Source organism: Callorhinus ursinus, unplaced genomic scaffold (assembly GCF_003265705.2).
Source record: "Callorhinus ursinus isolate GAN/ISIS: 27379988/994484 unplaced genomic scaffold, GSC_fseal_2.0 scaffold3, whole genome shotgun sequence".
NCBI lineage: Eukaryota > Metazoa > Chordata > Mammalia > Carnivora > Otariidae > Callorhinus > Callorhinus ursinus.
In genome coordinates this window covers 22,088,474-22,109,214 of record NW_027397065.1, presented here as the reverse complement: position 1 = coordinate 22,109,214, position 20,741 = coordinate 22,088,474, and the positions used below count along the sequence as shown (strand labels likewise).

At 35.0% G+C, this 20,741-nt stretch overlaps 1 long non-coding RNA gene across 1 annotated transcript in view; it reads left to right on the top strand.

The window, feature by feature from the left end:
* Positions 1–17,092, top strand: part of LOC112819984 (uncharacterized) — a 35,264-nt gene extending 18,172 nt beyond the window's left edge. Inside the window, exons 2-5 of the long non-coding RNA XR_012376287.1 lie at positions 7,374–7,479; positions 10,276–10,455; positions 10,995–11,113; positions 17,010–17,092. This is a non-coding gene — a long non-coding RNA (uncharacterized lncRNA). The remainder of the gene's footprint in view (positions 1–7,373; positions 7,480–10,275; positions 10,456–10,994; positions 11,114–17,009) is intronic.
* The last annotated feature ends 3,649 nt before the right edge of the window (positions 17,093–20,741 follow it).

Genomic DNA, 20,741 nt, shown 5'->3' with positions numbered 1-20,741 from the left:
TCTATCCTCCCGAATATCGCCTCGGATTCATTTCTCCGCAAGTCCTACCTTCCAGTAAGTGGTCGCTTCTCTGTTCAGAGAGTTGTTGGTACTGTCTTCTTCGGTTTCCTGTTGAGTTTCTAGGTGTTCAGAATGGTTTGATCCCTATTCAGCTGAATTCCTGAGACCAGACGAAATCCAGGCCTCTTACTCCTCCGCCATCTTGCTCCGCCCGTATTTTCTATATTTTCTATAAAAAAACCTGCATAGCTAATGTCCTGAAGATATTTTCTTTTGCTTTCTTCCCAGAGGTATTAGAATTTTAGCTTAGCTTTAGTGTCATTTCACTTTTTTCCCAGCACTATTCATCAAAAAGCTTTCTTTCCCCATTAAATTGCTTTGGCACATTTGGTAAAAATCAAGTAATTTTGTAAGCGTAGGTCTATTTCTGGAGTTTGTATTTGGTTCCTTTTATCTGTTTGTCTATCCTTAGCCCAATACCACACTGATTTGATTACTATAGCTTTGTTTTAGTAAGCACTGGAATTAGGTTGTGTAAATCCTCCAGTTTGTTTTTCTTTTCCAACATCAATTATTTCCCTCTAGATGCTTTGCATTCCTGTATACATTTTAGAAACAGCTTGTCAGTCATGCAAAGACGTATGCTGGGATGCTGATTGAGATGGCATTGTATCTATAGATCAATTTGGGGAGAATTGCCATCATAACAGTACTAAGTCTTTCAACTCATGGTGTATCTCTTCATTTATTTTGGTCTTTATTTTTTTCAGCCTTGTTTTATAAATTTAGTATTGAAGTCTTGTACAGCTTTCATTTGACTTACTTCTCCCTGTGTGCATGTGTAAATTTACTGTTAGTTATTATAAACATTTAATGTTTTATTTTTCACTTGTTTGCTACTAAAAATAGAATGGATTTTAATATATTGACATATATTGATGATTTTATTAAATTTACTGGGTCTAGTGTTTTTTAAAAAAATTAATTATAGGGGGTGCCTGGGTGGCTCAGTCAGTTAAGGGACTGACTGGATTTCAGCTCAGGTCATGGTCTCAGGGTCCTGGGACCAAGCCCTACAAGGGCTCTGTGCTCAGCAGGGAGTCTGCTTGAGGATTCTCTCTCTTCTCTCCCTATGCTCTTCCCTGCACTTGCTTGCCATCATGTGTGTGCGTGTTCTCCCTCTCAAAAATAAATAAATCAATGTTTTAAAAAAATTTCTTATGTAATTTTTTATGTCAACAACCGTATTGCCTGTGAACAAAGAGAATTTTACTTCTTCCTTTTCAAATTTTATGCTTTTATTACTGGTGTTTATTGCATTGTGAGCTTATTCTAGTAGATAATTAAATAGAAGTACTATATGTGAATATCTTTGCCTTTTCTCAATCTTATGAGGAACACATTCAATATTGCACCATTAAATGTGGTGCCAACTGTAGATTTTCATAGTTTTCATCTTACTGAAGATGTTTCCTTCTATTTCTGACTTGCTATGATTTTTAAATCATTAACTGTTGCTGTAGTGTTGTATATTGTTAAATAATTTTTCTGTACTGATTGAGATAAGCATTTTTTTCCTTTATTCTGTTAAGGCAGTAAATATTTTGATTGATTAATTGATATTTTTGTATATTGAACTAACTTTGTACTTCTAGGATTAACCCCACTTTGTTGTGTGATGCGATCCTTTTTAAATGTTGCTGAATTTTTTTGCTAATATTTAGCAAGACTTTTTGTGTCTATGTTCATTTTCATGTAAGTGCTTTTCAATTTGTGGCACCAGGATTCTGAGTTGTGAAGCATTCTTTCATCCTCTATATTTTGAAATAGTTAATGTAATGTGTTAGTATCATTTCTTCATTAAATGCTTGATAGAATTCACCTCTTAAGCCTTTTTGCTCTAGAATTTTCACTGTAGAACTGCTTTAATTACAAAGATTTTTTTAATACAAATGTAGGAATATAGAGATTTTCTATTTTTTCTTGTATCAGTTTAGATATTTAGTGTCTTTGGAAGAATATGTCCATTTCCTCTAATCTCTCAAATTTGTTGGTATAAATTTGCTCATGATATCCCCTTATCTGTTTAATGCCTGTATTATTTATTATTTTGATGGCCACTTTATAATTTCTATTATTGATAATTCGTGGGTTTTTTGTGTGTGTCAGTTTAGCTAGGGGTATATCAGTTTTATTAATCAATTCTAAAACAAACTTTTGCTTTTATATATTTTGTCTGCACATCTTCCATTATTTTGATTTCTGCTGTTTCAATTATTTGCTTTATTTCTATTTTTATTTTAGTTTTATTTTACATTTTTCTTTTACTTCATTTTCCTATTCACTTTGAGTTGCTCTTCCTTTCATAGCTTTTTAAGGTAGAAACTTTGATTTTAAGTCTTCTTTTTGTAATGTATTTTCTATATTTTCCCAAGTTCTATTATTTTATGTGCATTTCACAATTTTTTTTTTGTTTTTTGATTTTGAAATTACTATTAATTTTGAAACATCTTTTAATTTACTTGGGAAATGTTTTCTCTGATCCACAGATTATTTAATGTTTTTTTATTTTCAAATATTTAGAATTTTCAGGTATATCTTTGTTGTTAATTCCTATTTTAATTCCATTAAGTCAGAGATTATTCTTTATGATTTCAATCTTTTTAAAATATATTGAAATTTGTTTTATGGTCCAGCTTATAGTCTGTGTCGGTAAATGTTTCATGGGGACTTAAAAAGAATGTGTATTCTATATCAGTAGGTGTTGTCCTCTGTATCAATTACGTCAAATTAATTGATAATGTTTTTCATGTTTATATCCCTACTTTTGTGTCTACTAATTCTATTAGTTAATGACAGCAGAATATTAAAATCTCTAACTATATTTTTGGATTTTCTGTTTCTCCTTTAATTTCTTTTGAATTTTTTGCTTAATGTATTTTTAGGCTCTGTTATTAGTGCTTATATAATTAGGATGACTTTGTTTTAATGGTGAATATACCCTTTTAACATTAATGTTGATAATATTTTATACCTTGAACTCTATTTGGCTGATACTACTCTAGCTTCTCCACCTTTCTTATGCTTGAAGCCTATGTTGTATATCTTCTTTATTCTTTGATTTTCAGTATTTCTGTATGTGTACCTTCAAAGTCATTTACTTACAAATAGCATGCATTTGGATTGCTTTTAAAATCCATCATGACAAATTCTCTCTTAATTGGAGTGTTTTATTAATTTATATTACTGTAATTTTAGTATGGTTGGATTTAAGTCTACTAGCTTCTATTTATTTTCTCGTTGTTCAATTTGGTCTTTTATTATCTTTTTCCTCCTTTATTATTTTTTCTGAATTTACTGACTTCTTTTTAATATTCCATTCATGCTATTCACAAAATGAATTCTAAAGAAATAAAGACATGAGGAAAAAATTCTTTTATATTTACTATCTTTTTACCATTCTCACATTCTTCATCTTTTGTGTAGATCTGTTTCTCTATTGTTATGTTTTTCCTTCAACCTGAATAATTTCCATTAGCATTTTTTTTTTTGTAGTATATTTCTGCTCTACTAGTGACAAGTTTTCTCAGCTTGTGCTCATCTGGAAATGTCTTAATTTTTATTTGTTTTGATTTTTAAAAAAAAATTTTATTATGTTCAGTTAGCCACTGTGTAGTACAACATTAGTTTTTGATGTAGTGTTCAATGATTCATTAGTTACATATAACACCCAGTGCACATCCCAACACGTGCCCTCCTTAATACCCATCACTCTGTTACCCCTCTCCCACCCCAGACCCTCAGTTAGTTTCCCAGCGTCCATAGTCTCTCATGGTTCATCTCCCTCTCTGATTTCTCCCTCTTCAGATTTCCCTCCCTTCCTCTATGGTCCCCTCGTGCTATTGCTTATGTTCCACATATGAGTGAAACCATATGATAATTGTCTTTCTCTGCTTGGCTTACTTCACTTAGCATAATCCCCTCCAGTTCCATCCATGTTGATGCAAATGGTGGGTATTCATCCTTTCTGATGGCTGAATAATATTCCATTGTATATATGGACCACATCTTCTTTATCCATTCATCTGTTGAAGGGCATCTCAGCTCCTTCCACAGTTTGGCTGTTGTGGACATTGCTGCTATGAACAATGGGGTGCATGTGCCCCTTCTTTTCACTACAGCTGTATCTTTGGGGTAAATACCTAGTAGTGCAATTGCTGGGTCATAGGGTAGCTCTATTTTTAACATCTTGAGGAACCTCTATACTGTTTTCCAGAGTGGCTACACCAGCTTGCATTCCCACCAACAGTGTAAAGGAGTTTCCCTTTCTCCACATCCTCGCCAACATATGTTGTTTCCTGTTTTGTTAATTTTTGCCATCCTAACTGGTGTAAGGTGGTTTCTCATTGTGTGTGTGTGTTTTTTTTTAAAGATTTTATTTATTTATTTAACAGAGAGAGACAAAGCGAGAGAGGGAACACAAGCAGGAGGAATGGGAGAGGGAGAAGCAGGCTTCCTGTGGAGCAAGGAGCCTCGATCCCAGGACCCTGGGATCATGACCTGAGCTGAAGGCAGATGCTTAACCGACTGTGCCACCCAGGCGCCCCTCTCATTGTGGTTTTGATTTGTATTTCCCTGATGGCTAGTGATGTTAAACATTTTTTCCTGTGTCTGTTAGCCATTTGTATGTCTTCTTTGGAGAAGTGTTTGTTCATGTCTTCTGCCCCATTTCTTGACTGGATTATTTGTTTTTTGGGTGTTGAGTTTGAGAAGTTCTTTATAGATCTTGGATACCAGCCATTTATCTGTAATGTCATTTGCAAATATCTTCTCCCATTCCGTGGGTTGCCTCTTAGTTTTGTTGACTTTTTCCTTTGCTGTGCAGAAGCTTTTATCTTGAAGTCCCAAAAGTTCATTTTTGCTTTTGTTTCCCTTGCCTTTTGTTAGTGTGGCTGATGTCGAAGAGGTTACTGCCTATGTTCTCCTCTAGGATGGTGGATTTGATGGATTCCTGTCTCACATTGAGGTCTTTCATTTTGATTTTATTTTTGGAAAATATTTTCACTAGGTAACCTATTCTAGATTGACAGAATTTTTTTTTTAAAAAACTTCGGTAATTTTAAGATTTCTTCCACTGTCTTTGGTTTGCATTATTTCTGATGAGAAGTCAACTTTTATTCGTCTTATTGCCCTGTTTACAATGCATTCTATTTCTCAATCTATGTGTTGAATAGATCTGTTTAGCATTATGAAATGCTGTTTTAATCTAAATCTGTGGTTTCCATAAAATTCACTATTTTTTGTCTAGGTGTGGTTATCTTGATGTTTATCATTCACATGGTTTATTGAATTTCTTGGATTTTGGGTTCAAGTTTTTCTAATATTTGGACAATTTCAGACATTATTTCTTCATATGTGTTTCTGCACCAATCTCTTTCTCCTCTCCTTCTGGGATTTTGATTACATGTATGTTGGACTGCTTGAAATTGTTTCACATGCCCAATATAATATTGGATGTTTCTATCCTTGTATTTGTTGACAGTTTTTGCTTCATATATTTTGAATCTATGTTAATAGGAACACAAAATTTTAGGATTTTGCTATTATCATGCTCTGCTATACTCTGTAGTTTTTCAAATCAAAACTCAGCTGAAGCCAAAGTCCTGATTGAACTTCAAATTGTTTTACTGGGTCCCAGATTTCTTTCCCCTAGAGTAAAGCAGAAACATGTGGCCAGTACTCACAACTATACTGATCACTGTTAACTTGGAAACATGGAAATACCACCTATTTGATGTTGTATATGACTGTGAGTCATTGAGTTACACCTCCCACCATGCCCTTTCTACTGGTTAAAAAAAAACCCTACAGTATTTCATTTACCCAAGTCAAGCTTCAAGTATCATAGTTTGGCAGGACATAGCAGAGCCTTAAACACTTCTCTTGTGTTGCTGTGGTTGAGTCCCAAATTTTAGTAGTTCTCTTTTGTTTCCATTCCACAGAGTTCCAGTTTTATCATTGCCTATTGCTTAATTCCCAACATAAATATATGCTTGAAGTATGAAACTGTTCCTTTCTTTCTGTTACTGCCAGTTTCTAAGAACAGTCTATCTCTGCTGTCCGTGTTGTCACTGCTCTTCTCTCTCTTATCTAGTTGTATTGCTCAAGTTTCAATTTTTCTTCCCTCCCCTGGAAAGATTATTTTTATAGCATTTATTGTCACTTATAATGCCTTTTATCTTTATTTTCTGAATTTCTACTGCATTTCACTACATATTTATTAGATTTTAGACCTAGGTGTTCTGTCATTATCTATATCCCAATCTCTCTAAAACTTAAGCTCCTCCTGCCAACATTCTCTCCACTATTTCTATCTGTGGTATCACAATTTCTTAAGTTGTTAAGTTTTAGAATCTTAGATTGCTCATTAATGCCTCCCTTTTCTCTTTATTCTCATCACTTTCCTGGCTTATTTCTAATAATGCATCTTTTTATTCTCTACTTTGCTCCTCATGACTGGATTATCATAACGTCCAATTCTAAAATAAAGTACAAGTTTCATGTCCTGAGTTAAATCCCAAATTATTTTCTCAATTTAATTTCTCCTTTTCCATTACATAAATTCTTGAATCCTGTTGGACTTTTCTATAAAATACCTTCTGGTGATTTTGTATACTTAAATAGTATTGTATACTTATTCAATTGGTCTCTGCCTCCTATGAACTCATAAAAATTATAATCTACCTGTCACCCATTACCATATATTACCTAATTTTATCTAGCTTTTTAAGATCATGTGATGTTAGTTATTGTTTTTATTAATATTTCATGAATATATGGTATTAAAGCAATATAGTCAATGCTAATAATTATAACTGATCTTTCTCTTGAGCACCCAGAGAATATAGCACAAAGCTTGACACAGTATTTTCCAAATATATGTGTTGATTGTATTAAGGAGTGAATGAACTAAGAATTTTCCATTATTTTTTTCTATGTAACAATTTACTGGTGACCAAAAGATGACTGTGCTTATAAATGACTGACCATTCACCTGGAGCCAAAATTTTTGCCCTGTATTCTATGGGGACTGTTTACTTGAGAGCCCTGAGATAAATGAATGGTTAGGGAACTCAGCCATGACCTGAGCCAAAGATAGAAGCTTAACCAACTAAGCCACCCAGGTACCCCTCAAATGTAGAATTTCAATGGAAAAGATACCTAACAAATCATACTTGTTCTTGGTTTCTTTATCATGACTTATATAGGTTAATAAATATTTTCATATTAAATAAACTAATTTCTTCAATTTCATGCACCAAGTCTTTCTATTCCTTTCAATCTTTAATTTTTTTTTTTTTGTTTTGTTATAGAAAAACATTTCCATGCCTCTTCCTCTAAAAGAAGCTTCTGGGTTGATAGTAATTGACTCTTTTTAGTTCACTTTTACCAGGAAAATCCCTGATTAGTTAGAAGTAGGTAAGTATCACAAATTATTTCATCTTTAATATTTGGTCACCTTATTGATACTGTATTCAAAATCAAAGGAAGCATTTACATGATAAGCTATATGGAATAATTTGGCTTAGGCCCAGTGGAAAACTTTAGGGAATATTCAGGGCTGTTTATAAGCAAATTACCCCTTCCTTTCTCTAGAGTAAGCTTTAACTCCCAAGTCAGCAAGACTTGTTCAATATCCCAGTGGTTGTGTTATGAGATCAAAAGAAGTATGTTACATTGCACCTTGAAATAGATTAAAAATATATAAAAAGTTTTCAAAAGTCATATTGTTGGGATTATTGATCAAATTCAATAAATAACATGGAATGCATGTTTACATTTACTAAGGTTCAACAATTATTTTCTAGGATTTATGATGAGTCAGTTATATTTTAGAAAAATCATTACATCAAATGATCATGAATTAAAAAAAAGAAGCATAATGCTATTCATTTTACTATTACGAATGATTCCTCAACTGTTTCTACCTTAAAAGAACTTAGAAAAAGTCAAAATTATTCTGCTTAGTTTTTTTTCCTGGAATGTTTAACAAATGCTCTTATTAAATTTTTCTTGCCTATAAGGAAAGAAAATTCTAATAACTTTCTACAACTTCCACATATAACTGAAAAAATGACCAGTTAATGAAAAAGAGCTCACTTAAAAACTGGTAATTGATTTAGAATTTAAAAACCTTCTAATACTACATATATTTACAACCACTGCTAGGTACATTTCATTTTAGATTTTAATTTTATCAAAGAAAAAAATTTTCCTATTTGTTCAGGGTTTTAAGTTCAGAAATAATCTTAAAAATATAATTTCTAAAGGGCCATAAATTCAAATGTTGTTAGACATAGTGCAGCTTTATACAACCAATATAAAACAAATTTAAGAGAGCCCATACCTTTCTCTCTCTCTCTCTCTCAAATAAATAAATAAAATCTTAAAAAAAAAAAAAAAGGAGGCACCTGGGTAGCTCAGTTGGTTGAGCATTTGCCTTTGGCTCAGGTCATGATCTCAGGGTGCTGGGATCAAGCCCTTCGTTGGGCTCCCCACTCAGCGGGGAGTCTACTTGTCCCTCTGCCCCTCCCCCTGCTCATGTTCGCATTCTCTCTCTCTCTCTCTCTCTCTCTCTCTCAAATAAATAAATAAAATCTTTAAAAAAAAAGATAGCCCATACTTTGTTTTGACCAAATTGTCAAAATCATTTTATCAAATTCCCTCTATTGTATGGCCACGCAATTTGGCCTGGAAAAGCCTATATAGCAGCCACACTGGTGCATATAATTTCAAATCTGATGAGCTTTGTTCATTTGTGTTCTTATTCATAAGAACATGGACATGTCATAGTACACAGTTATATAATTATAATCATTAAAATAGATTTTAGAGACCATAACTTTCTTATTCACTGGTATTTCTCAGAGTATCTGATACGATACGCATGCAGTAAGTACTTGTGGAATGAATATATGAAATATCTGTCTTTTCCACTAGTATTTAGAACGTAATTGTGAAATAGTAGTTGGCATATTACTGTTGTTACTGCCATTTTGTTTGTCTTGTTTAATGTAGCTTTTCATAGACATTCAATGCCCAGCAGAAATTTATGGCTTAACTTGGGAGATGAGGCTTTAAAGGGCAGAAGAAAAGAGAATGGGGTCAGGATGGTCTCTTTGGTTCTGGATTATTGTGTGACTCTGGGAAAATAATTTAACATGTTTGAATCTGTTTCCTCATTTTATAATGAAAAGTCTGGATGTCTTGGGTCAATTTCAGACCTAAACTTTTATGGGTCTATGTTCTGGACCTAAATGTTTAAGTGTCTATAAATAATTCTCTGGGATTCCTGCAGTTGAACTATTATTATAGTACCTCTATAGAACCCCCCCCCACTTTGAGACTTATAATGAATAAAGGAAGAGGTGGACATTGACCATGATCATGCAAACAGATTGCTTTTTAGTTATCTGAAAATTGGTTCCCTTAGCACTATCTGCTACAGGTCGGTTTGCATGATAGAACTAATGACATGCATTTGTCATGCCTGGATTGGCTAGCATACCTCAGTCAAGTCTGAAAGTCAGAGAATGTATGTCAGGAGGACTGCATGTATTTGCAGAATAACCACCATCCTGGTTGGTGCTGACAGTTGTTCACCCTCTTGGAAGGAACATAGTTGCACTGCCTGCAAAGTGTTGGAGAGAAACCAGAGCATTTGCCAGAAATCACTGACCAGGAGCAGTGGCTATGGAATGATTTTTTACTATAGTTTGATGAAAGTGAAGATTTTAATTGGATGAGGTGGTATTCATCTATTAGGCACATTCTTTGCTAGTATTATTTCAGAACTTTATTAAGTACCTTAATTAGGGCCACCAGCAATCCTGTCATTGTAGTAAAAATGCATACCAAATGCTGATTTCAATTTTGCTGTGTTCTATATTGAGAATTGCTACTGATTTGCCCTCCCTCTTTGTTTTGCAGATTTCCTAGGGATTCCATTTAAAAAAAATATTTCTAAGACCTAATATTTTGGGGGATCTTTTTTTCCCACTGGGTTAATTATTTTGCATGCATTAACTCATTGAGTTTTCATAACTGGGGAAGTTTAGGTGAAGTAACTTTTCCAAAATCTCAGAGGAGAACACTGAATTCCTACCCAAAGACTTCTGAGTCTTGAACTTCAGTTACTAATAACTAAACTCCATATCTCTGCAGCTTTTTGACATGTTTGTGTGCCTTCTGTGTTCCCACATGATTTCAGTGCAGCCCTGGTTATAAAGTGCCTCTGCTAGTGCTGCACATTAGGCCTGCACTCTGATTCTCTCTGCTTTGCTGCTCAAGGCTTTCTCCAAGGCAGAAGAGGCTGATCAACCCATATGCAGGTCCAACTCAGAAGTACAGAAAAGATGATGCCACTGGAAACAACCCTCAACCAGTGGTGTAGAAGTGAGTAGGTAAAGTTATCAGCCTTCCTAGCTTCGAGTGGAACAACTGTGAATCATGCTAGTCATGGTGTCTTTGAAGGTGCCCAATGGGACTGAGCCCTATATTTGTCCACATTGTTAATCAGCCCACTACAGGTACCCATAACTGGATTTTCTCCTTTCCCTGCCTCTCTCCCCATTTCCTCACTTTTCTTGCCTGGGAATTTCTCCCAAATAAATGACTTGCATCCCTGCCCTTGTCTCAGGCTGTGCTTTCAGAAGAACACAAACTAAGACAGTGGTTATTATGTTTTACGAGTGCCTGATTGTTAACTCTTGTAGTATATATTCTAAGTAATAATCCCTCTCTACTATTTCCACTTAGTTAACAAAGACCTATCGATTTTTTTCTTCCAAGTGTCACTTTCCTCTTTCCACAGACCCCCTCCACAGACCTTTATCCTATTGTTTCTGAGGTATTGGGTTGGGTTTCTAGTTGGCATACCCTCCCCTACCATCTAAGAGCTCTTACAGACTAATAACATGTACATTTTCCTCCAGGGTTGGTTTTATCTGTCACTCTCCTGTTAAAAACCTACAATTAGCCTGAGCAATTTATCAAGTCCAAATTCCTCTGCCCGACCTCAGATACATTTTCTTCACAGAATTCTCCAACCCTGGTAAGTTCTATTGATTATCCATGTCTCTGAATTCTTAGAACACCCATAATCTTGCCATAGAATTTAACACATATTTGTTATCTTGTACTATTCTCATATTTTAATATTTTATCTTCATCCACTGAACTGTGGGCTCCTTGATGCCATAAACCATGCCATGTGGTTATTTTGCATTTTCCGTAATCTAGGCACAAAAGTGCTAGTCTAGAAATACTTTTCAACTGAATGATAACTCATTCTTGGAGACTTCCTAAAGGGGGAATTATCTGTCTGATTTTGCAGATATATATTAGAACAAAATTAGGAAGGTATTTTGATTTGCTTAGTTTCTCAAAGCAAACAACAAATAAAGATCAGTTCTTTTAACTTGCAGTTCTAGAAAATGATTGTTGCTATTCCTAAGTGGCAAAAGTCAGCTTCAAAAGAATGCAAGATTTGCATGTGCTTTTACATCTAGAGCACTGTTAAATATTTGACCTCAAGGCAATGATAGAAAGGAAAATGAAAGCCTTCTCATGGACCCCCTAAGGACTTTTACATCTTGCAGCAAATTATTTTTAGCCAGGATGTCACTATTGTTTTGTCTCATTTTAAAGACCTCTCTCAGTAAGTCTGTGGAACCCTATCTTGATTAATATAAGAGATTCTAGAGAGGGAATGATTGCACATTTTTAAGCATCTTTCCTAATATTCTGAAAGTTACATTTTCTTTCGGCTTAATATTTTTTTCAAAATATAATCTCTGTTAGGGGTTTATTTCTAGAAGCACACAAAATGCACTTGTTTAAAACCAGATAATAACACTAAAGTGTGGAAAATTCTAGTGTTTAAAATACTAATTTGCTATATTCAAGGGGTGTGTGTGTGTGTGTGTGTGTGCGTTTTCAGAAGATAGATGGGGGAAATACTTCTATAAAGTATCCAAAACTTGAGACCAAAAGATTTAATTCCCTTGGAATTATGTCCAGGTGTTTTTCCAGGCTGAATTTTTATAATTACTTAAGTATGCTCCATAGCAAAGGTCCTAATAGAAGCATCTAAATCTTACTGTGCAACCTCAGGAACAAAGATATTCTCTTAAAAACTTGATTGCTTTTCTATGGAAGCAGTTAGCTTTGATTTATATCGCTTCTGAAGGGAGCTTCGCTGAGGTTTTGAGTAATCCAATAAGGATCATATAATATACTCCCCTTTACATCTCATAGAGTTGCTATGTATGGAGTTCTTTGTTTATGATTCAGGAAATGGGCTAAAAGCTTCCTAGGTTCATCTCTGTTCACAAAATTTGTTCTTGGGGAAGTAATGGCCTTTTGCATTTTAATAAGCAGTAAATCTCAAGTATTACAATGTTCCAGTAACTAGCTATCTTTGGCAGTGTGGGCCTTTCCCTGTTTTTGGACCTTGTTCTTATTCAGCAGTTTGGATATGAAGGTAATTCTTATCTCATCACTATGTTTTATTTGAAGACGCTGCACTGAAGGATACCACCCACATTTCTTTCTGAAAATAGTCTGAGCCTCTTTCACAATTGCCTAAGAGGGATATGAAATATTAAGAGAAGCTTTATGAATGGCCAGAAGTTTTGTTGAAGTTATGTAACTTTACCTAAAAAGGCAATTGTATGCTATTTTACTTCATTTCCTTTTAAAATATCGATTCCTTAAATATTTGTAATTCATCTAATATTTACTGCAATATTTTAAGTCCTGGGGATGAAACAAAAATGAATATGATAAAACCCTGGCTTACAACTGCTTAGGAAAATCTTCATATGAATGAACTGTATGGAGTCTAACCAGAGTGGACCCTTTCTGTGTTTTGTGACATGGGTGCTTTTCTAAGTAGTTTCCTTGGAGAATATATTTCCCTCAAGTAAAGTATCTTCAAAAAAGACCATATACATTAAGGCCCAACTATGCTCTTCAAACCTGTGTTTCCTCAAACCTCTTCTGTTTTGAACCATCAAACAAAGGTGTGGCTTCCATCTTCAGAAACTTCTAATGGGAGTTTTCATCAGGATACGGTCATTTTTACCTGGCTCTTTGGCCTTACCTATGACTTGACATGCCTACAGCACAGTGATGTTAGATCTTGATTGGTTTAATTTGATCTGAACAATTGCTTAACAATCAAGTCAGTTGTGGTTAATTTGATATCGTGGTGCAGATGTGTTCCTAAATTTTAATTTAATGACTAGCTCTGTTTCTTTACAGCAAAACTTTCTCTAATATTATGTGATTAAATTTTTAAAAAATTTTCCTTTATGAACATTTAGGCAGCTTAAGACCGTGTAATATGATGATAACTTAAAATACAGTTAAAACATTCACAGAAAATATTCACAGAATAAGAAAGGGTACATGAACATGTATTTTCTAGGTATATCGAAAGGGATCGCATATTTCTCCTGAGGTCAGTATCTTCATAAGAACATGGAATTTAGAAGTATAAGAAATCTTTTAACTCTGGTCTGAATTCCTTCTTCTATATCTAAGATGGAGGCTTTTAAACGAAAAGTGATATGTCCAGGATAGAAGCAGAGCTAGAAAATGGGCAATGGACTTTAAATTTAGTTTAAAATGAATGTACTGAATTCATTATTGTATACATTGGGTGCTTTCATTTTATTTCTGTTAGAAGTTTTCTTCTAAATATCAATATGCACCGTGAATAGGAACACATTTGCTCCTCTGCCTCCCTTCTTTCCACAAGTATTTACTGAATGCCTCTTACATGCCAGACCCTAGTCTAGGTATAAGTGATACAGCAGTGAACACAGACAGGTGGTTTCAGTGCCGGGAAACTTAACATGCTGGTCAGAGAGGCAACAAACAAAGAAACAAAAAATGATCGAGTGAAATATGACATAGCCATGAATGCTATGCAGAAAGTTAAATTGGGTCATATAAAGGGAGTACCTGGGTGGTGACTATAGACTGAGTAGGCTGGGAAGATGACTTCCTTAGTCAGCTTAGGGTCTATAACAAACTACCACAGACTGTGTGGCTTAAACATCACACTCTTATTTCTCACAATTCTGGATGCTGGGGTGACCAAGATCAAGGTACCAGCAGGTTAGGTGTGTGGTGAGAATCCTCTGCCTCGTTCGCGGTTGGTGCCTTCTTTTTGTAACTACACACGGCAGAGGAAGAGATCATTTCTTTGGTATCTCGTTTTGTATGAACACTAGTCCTTTTATGAGGAAGCTTTATTCTCCGGACCTAGTTACCCTGCAAAGGACCCACCTTCAAATGTCATCACACTAGGGATTAGGGATTCAACAAATGAATGTTGGGAGGATACAAACATTTAGTCCACAGCAATGACATTTACAATGAGATATAAGTGAAGTGGAACTATATACATAGATTGGGGTGGAGCAACCCGTGGAGAAAGAAGGGCAAGGACAAAGAATTTGTAGTGGGAACAAACCTAGCATATTCAGGAAATGGGGGGAACACTAGTTTGTTTGGATTTGCACTGTCCAACAGAACTGTCTGCAATCACAGAAATCTTTGAGCTGTCCAATATGGTAGCCATTAGCCACATGTGTCTGTTAGACACTTGGAATGTAACTGGAGTAAATGTGGAACTGAGCTTTAAATTTTATTCAGGTTTAATGGATTTAAATTGAAGTTGAAATAGCCACATGTAACTAGAGGCTACCATACTGGACGGCACAGATCTGGGGTATCATGGATAGGAGGTGGCCAGTGTGGCGAGTCTGAAGGAGCGGACCAAAGGAATAGGGAGGAACTATATCATAGAGGTCTTTGTAAAACAAAGAGAGAAACTTGGTTGTTCTTCAAAGTGGATTTGGAAATTATTGGGATCTTTTAAGCAAGACAATGGCATGATCTGATTTTTCTTAAAAGGACCACTTCAGCTTCTGGGTAGAGAATATAGGTAGCAAGGATAGAGAGGGGGTCTATCAGTATCCCACTGGGAATTGACCTTTTTAGGAATACCTTTTTTTAATGTGGAATTTTAATATTTGATAGACTAATGAAGGGAAGAGAAGGATAACAAAAAAGAATAAAAAAAATGCTCAGATTTTTATTTGAGCAACTGGGTGAATGATGGTGCCATTTACTGAGTGGGGGTAATTAGGAGAAGATCAAATATGAGGGATAAGGAAGTTTTATTTATTTATTCTTGAATTTATGTCCTTTTGGCCGTATAAGATTGAGATGCCTCCTACACACATATAGAGATGTTACATAAGGAGCTGAATACACTATTATTCTAGTCTGGAGTTCTACTGAGGGAATAGGGCTAGAGATACACGGAGTCATAATAATACCTAACAGTGTATATACGTCATACACACATAAATACTCACAAAATCTGGAAAAAAAAACCCAGAAAAGTAATGGAACTACTCTTTCTATACAAGTAGATTACTTCAGCATAGCTGCTAATGCAAGAATTATTTGCAAATCAAAGTAGCATTCATTATTAAAATAAATATCTTGACCACATGAATGAGGAAAATTCCTATTATGAAAGATGGTGCTCTGTATGTACTGAGAGATTTCTCAGAATCAGCAAGGAAGTCTCGCCAAGATATTGTGGTCATTTTTTGCCTTTCTCCCCTCCCTCTCAATTTTTCCACCCACTTCCTGCATGTAGTATATCTGCATAGTACTTGTAAGGTTTCTAGAGACACTCCAATGGCTCTATGTTGATTATGGCCAGTGGGGGTGTCCAGGGAACTTTGAAAGTAGCCACCATTATCTCTTTTCTAGACTATTGTGGTGGCATCCTGTTAGTCTCATCCTTCCCAAGATGTCATCTTTTGTTCACAAAGCAATGAACCAAGCTCTTCTCTCCGCTACATAAGTCAATATTACCAGTCCTAACTTTGCTAAACATTAGAAACCATTCAGGCACCAACATAAGGCTTTCATGTGACTGAATTTTACTGAACAGTTGAGGATGGGTAAAGGAAGGCTACATTTTAACACTACATTGCATATTAGCTTTCTATGTTCTTACAGACACCTGGGCTTTCTCATGGTCATCAGTTCTATGAAGTCCTGGGCTTGGGCTAGGCCGTCTGAGGCATTTCTATGGGTTTAAGGAGCATGCATATGTGTTAATGGGGTTACTAGAAAGGAATGGACTATAGGAAGTCAGAAGAAAAGGGCAAGTCAGAAAATGAGGGAATATCTGTTTAGGACATCTTGGAAGGCTTAGAAAGCATGCATATAGAACATTTAATTAAAAATTTCTGGTAGTGAGGTATTCTTTTGCTGGTAAAATGAACAAAAATACATACATCTCTCATTCAGATTCTCTCTGGCTTTGGAGCAACTAGCTTAACTTTTAAATAAAGAACTGCTTAATCATTGATGGATCAGGTCTGAGAATCTAGGAAAAGCAGTATGCACACACTTTCACGCTCATCCTTGCTATCAGCAGTGGTAAGGCTGTGGCTAAATAAATGATGATATATGGCAGGAAAAACGAAACAGCAGCCTCTGTATTTCCCTCAATTAGAGGTAGCTAGAAAACTTTACTATGACAACAGAACTAGACACCATTAACACGTGCTATACTTTCAAGTTTATCCACTCTCCTCTGCTATCATTCCAACTCAGTCATCCCCTTCTTCTCTCCCTCCCTCTGTTCCACTCAGTCTCTCTTTCTGAGAGACTGCCTCATCATGCCTACTACAGTCCCTGGCGCCAAGTGGGTAGTCAATAAATGGTTGCTGAATGAATGCATAAATCAAGGATTTTATTTATTTATTTATTAAATTTTATTTTATTATGTTATGTTAATCACCATACATTACATCATTAGTTTTTGATGTAGTGTTCCATGATTCATTGTTTGCGTATAACACCCAGTGCTCCATTCAATATGTGCCCTCTTTAATACCCATCACCAGGACATCACCAAAGGCAAGGGAAGCAAGGGCAAAAGTGAACTACTGGGACTTCATCAAGATAAAAAGCTTTTGCACAGCAAAGGAAACAGTCAACAAAACCAAAGGACAACCGACAGAATGGGAGAAGAGATTTGCAAATGATATATCAGATAAAGGGCAGTATCCAAAATCTATAGAGAATTTATTTATTTATTTATTTTTATAAAAGGCTATCATTATTCACAAGATTACATTACATCTTAGAAGACAGAACCATGTGTAGGCACTTCACTGGTACAGTGTTCCTCAAACTTTAGTGAGCACAGGATCCCCTGGAGGGATTGTTGAAACTCACCCCCTGAGTGTCTGATACACTGGCTGTAGAACTAGTATTTTAACAACTTCCTTGGAAATGCTATGCATCATCCAAGGATGAGGCTTTGAGAAGCACTGCCCTAGGATAATCTTTCCAACCTCAGTCTTAATGCATATTCAGTTATGATACACTCTATCTACAATCCAAAATCTGTTACATAGTTAAGATAGGAGCAACTCTAAATCATTCCTGTAAATGTGTTGAGTATTCCTCAACTTTGGTTACACAGTGTTTTCCTCAACAATTTCTTGATGTTTAAGATTATGCAAATATTCTGAAGAAAAGTCTGTCTAGGAATCATAACTTTTTTGTAATGTTGCTCACAATGTAGCCTCTTGTTATATTAGGGTGATATCTGGAAGGCAAAATGAAACTAAACAATAATCATTCTAGTCCAGTTGAGGAAAAATTTTAAAGCCAGAAATGCCATATCTGTTGGATCTGGTCTTTTCTTTGGGGTAAAATCTATATAACTTTCTTATTTAGAATATTCAGTACATGGAGATTAATTTAAATGTAATAACACTTAATATTTCTGTGGCCCTTTATCTAAAAGAAAAATACAAAAAGATTAGATAGGTCAGGCACTATTTATGAAATGAAGCTTTTCCTTTAAGTTGTTTTAAATTATGCTTAGTTTATAAGTGACAGAAGACTCTAAATAGCTACCTAGGACCAAAAGCAAATGAAATAGTGGGGTATTAACCTGTATTTGTACCAAAATATTTTATAATCATTAGTAGCCAAGGTAATTCCCAGCTGACATTTACTAGAGGACTAACCAAGCCTTACGTGACTTGGCTCCTGACTAAGCTAGGCACATCATTACAACTTGCATTTGCTTTTTTATTTGCTTTTGAATGGGAAACCACTCTTTGTTCAGTGGGTCTCAAACTGTTGAACAGCATCAGTCCCTGGAAGACTTGTGGAAGCACAGATTTATGAGTCCCACCTAGATGGGTCTCTAAGTGGGATTTCTTAACATTTAAAGCATGTGGTGGTGCTGTTGCTGGGAAAATTGAGAGCCCTATTGTAGGTGCTATTTGGGTAATTGTAAGGGGTCCAGCAGATCCAAGAAGATCCTATTTATCCTACTTATCCATGGCTAAAGAGAGAATGAAGGTAATTTGTCTAGAAACCTGGAAGTCTGTTATTTTAAGAATAGTTTTATTCTTCCAGAAGCAAACCTAAACAAACAAACAAACAAACAAACAAAAAACTCTCCTATCCTCATGTCTGCTGAGTACACATCTGACTTCTTGAATTTGTACTTTAAGCAATCTGTGCACCTCAGACCTTCTGCACATATGAGACAGTTCTCTTTGTATTGTTCTAGTCTCATTAAATTCTTTGCTTATAACATTTCAAGGTATTTCTTCTTATTATAAACTTAAAAACTTCTAGTTTTATTGTAATGTGTTAGAAAGTCTATGTTGACATAAACTAATCAAGAGAATTTTGGACTGGGAGATTGATTGTGATAAGCAGATCATTTCAGTACATTTTTGGTCCCTAGGTTATTGGTAAATGGTTTTAGGACTAAGAAGATTGATTAGTTGACTTAAGTGTATTGAGATAAGTGTAAACTTATCTTAGGACAAAGGCCAAATGGCAAAGCTTATTTCAGTTAAGAAGAAAAGAAGAAAATTAAGAAAACAACAACAATGAAAACTGTCAATGCTTAATTGGTGTCAGAAGCTTTCTAAACTTTAAGGCTGCCAACAGTTTTACTTTGTTGTGATACTCAGCAACTTAAGTGCCACTTTAATTACTTTCATTATTAGTGGTCTAGATCTCAGGTACTCCTTTCCTAAGTAAAATGTTCCTTGTGGGTATCTTACAATTCTCTCTGGCTAATTCTTCTCCTTGACATTATTTAGTGTAAACAGCATTTAGTGAAATTTTTAGTGTAAATGGGTGTCATTTTTCTTCCCAGGCGGTGGATGGATGGGCAGCTGTCTCTGTACAAGGAAGGACTGAGGAAAGGTGTCAGGTGGGAGAATATCCAGAGTACATGTACCTCATATTCTGGCTTTACCATCCTATAGCTTGTTTTCATTTAGGCATATTCATGAACAATTCATGATTTTCCATAGTTTAGGTTTTCCTTAGTTTATTACAGCACTGTTTTTAAAGTTACATATTTTATTACTTGCAGATAGCCATATATCTGCAATAAAATATATACATATTTTATATATCTGCTATATATATAAACTTTTTCTGGAGAGAGAGGGAGAGCGCGCACGTGCAAGAGAGAAAATATATCTTTTCTTTCTCTGGATGCATAGGCTTACTTCTTTTCCTTTGATAGCCATAGTGATTGTGATTTGCTGGATTTCTGTAGGATTTGTCATTATTGTTGTTTTGTTTTCCATTCTGCAGCTTGGAATCTCTGCAAGTACTGATATAGCTGCAGTTTTTGCAGAATCTACAATAAGTTTAATTCCCGAGGTTAAAAAGTATATTTGGTGGCTGGTTGGTTAAGGAGAGTGAGACAAGGTTGGAACTCTAGAAAGGACAGCATCTTGGGAAATCATGTTTTAGCTTGTCTTTCTCTCATTAGAGAAGTATCTGCATTGTTATGCATATGTCATTTTTTGTGCTGTACATATGTGAAATATATGATTTATTAATTTCACATAGAAAAGTAAAGTTTAAATACTGAAATTATTTCTATCATATGTCCAACGGAAAAACTAGTTATAGATCATTATGAGACTGTCTTATGTTTCTAGAATACTAGAAAGCTCAGATTTTTTCTAAAACTTTATTTTAAAATTTTATTTATGATTATTACTTTTTTTGTAGCTTTTCATTCAGTCCCACAAAGTCATTAGGTGAAAGAATGTGTTATTTTGACAGTTGAAAAAAATAGCCCTTTGTAGAGCCTGTCTAGACAAAAGACACAATGGTTTTCATCGTCTTGTAAGGAAAATGCAGGTTTGTGCTCCTGCTAATATTTATTAAGGTATATGGTAATCTGCTTATTGAAAGTCACATTGAATAGCTTCCTCTGGGCCAGAGGTTCTCCTGAAATGTACAGAAAATTGCTTCTCCTCTTCTTTTTATGTTAACAACATTATTTCAAAAAATATTTCCATAATTCTTTTCCATTCCCACTCTATGGAGTCAAAGATGTGACTAGCCCCTGAAACTGGTGTTGAACCTAATACAAGCTTCAGTTCTCTGCTATCTTTTTCTATTTCCTTCATTTTTTATTTGCAAAACATCCAAAGTATACTTTTCAAAAAGTATAGCATTGTCAGTCAGAGAAAAGGTATTCTTGCATGTGACTGATCCATTTTCTTTCTGAACAAACAGAGTTTGGGTGTCAATAATTACCCTTATAAAATGCCTGAGGTTAATGGCACACT